The sequence below is a fragment of the Myotis davidii genome, unplaced genomic scaffold, assembly GCF_000327345.1.
Source record: "Myotis davidii unplaced genomic scaffold, ASM32734v1 scaffold137, whole genome shotgun sequence".
Classification (NCBI taxonomy): domain Eukaryota; kingdom Metazoa; phylum Chordata; class Mammalia; order Chiroptera; family Vespertilionidae; genus Myotis; species Myotis davidii.
In genome coordinates, this window is record NW_006288719.1 from 1651339 (window position 1) to 1653010 (window position 1672).

Genomic DNA, 1672 nt, shown 5'->3' on the forward strand with positions numbered 1-1672 from the left:
GGTTTGGTGGCTTTTGACAGCAAAAACAGACTCCTCAACAGTTTCACAGCAGACCTCATGGACTGATTCCGTTTCCTCACCCTCAGAAACCAGCAGGTGTATATGTCGTGTTCATGTAAAAACATTCAAACCTGTAGAGAACTTTTATGAGTTGACTTGAGCCAAACTGTCCACACTTGCCGGGAAGCAGAATCTCAAGGGGTTGGGACAATGATCCAGAGAATGGCAGTTTTTTTTTGCTTCGTTTTATTCATTCTTCTTTTTTTATTTTTTATTTTTATTTAATATATTTTCATTGATTTCCAAGAGGAAGGGAATGGGAGAGACGGAAACATCATCTGTGAGAGAGAATCACCAGTCGGCTGTCTCCTGCACGCGGCCAACTGGGAATCAAACCCACAATGAGGCAAGCATCCCACCTGGCTGTGGAGAGCCTCTGGGTCGCAGAGAGCCTCTGGGCAGTGGGCACGGAGCGGCCAGGCCTCGCAGACAGCAGAGAACCATAGGGAGTGGGCCTGAGCTATCAGGGCTCCCAGATTGGAGAGGGTGCAGGTCCGGTTGAGAGACACCCCCCTATCATGCACGTATTTCATGCACCGGGACTCTAGTACCTTATAAAATTATAAGTAGGAAATTGATACTTATCAAGATTATATTTGCACTTTTTAGACAGATTTCTCTAGTGATAGAAAAGAAAGGATGGAGAGAAGTCCAGGAGAGAAACTGTGGGAGTTTGATATAAGAATGAGTGGAGTTGGAGAAATGGGGATATAAGTGAGAGATCTTTAAGACGTGGCATCAGTAGGATTTGAGAATAAGTGCAGAAGATGAGGTAGCTGTGTATCCCTTGAAATCACTAAGTCCAGCATAGCTTAGAGGATTTTGCCAGCATAGCTTTCATGATACCACTGTCGCTTTTATTTCCTCTATGAACAGAAGCCATTCACATCAGAAACATAACTTTTAGGAGGCCCTGGGGGTGGGTGCAGAGGCTCTGGGCCTCCAAGCCAGCTGAGTCCTGTCCCCTGTGGCCTAAATCCCCATAACCGCACGCAGTTTTGCACACCCTCAGGGAACATGCATCCTGAAACTCCTCCTTGGCACTCTCTCCCAGGCATCCTCTAAAGTCACACCTTCTCCACCTGCCACTCTCAGAAACTGACTCCTGCCCCCTGCCCTCATTTTCATCCTTCCTTTTCAATCAGATTGGGGCCTGGGGAGCTGGGGACAGTGTGGAACTGTGTGGGTGCACGGGAAGGCTGCAGCCCCTCAGGGCTCTGGAAAACTGTTTAGCAATCTGGCCCGTTCTCCTGGCTCCTGAACATTTGAATTACTTGCCCATTCCCAGCCTCCCTTGCTCTTTCCCATCTCCAGGCTTTTGCTCCGGCTGTCAGTTATCTCTCCTACCAGTTTAGCCTTCATCTTCTCCCTGTCCCCTTCCCTGTTCATGTCAGGAAGTGCTCCCTGGCCCCTCTGCCTTTTCAGCGCATTTTACTAACATCTCTCTATTGTCCTTACCGCATCTTGGCTTGTATCTGGGCTCCTTAGGTATCTAATCTTCCCTATTATAAATGCTCTCAGAGAGCAGGGTCCCTGTGGCAGTGGGCCGTGTTTCCTCCAAAGCACTCAAAATAGTGCCAAGCAGGTAGGAGGCAGGCAAGCTCAGTAAGGC

At 48.5% G+C, this 1672-nt stretch overlaps 1 protein-coding gene across 1 annotated transcript in view; it reads left to right on the top strand.

The window, feature by feature from the left end:
• The window catches only part of EXPH5 (exophilin 5), a 27801-nt gene that overhangs the window by 8259 nt on the left and 17870 nt on the right, over positions 1–1672 (top strand). The window lies entirely within an intron of this gene.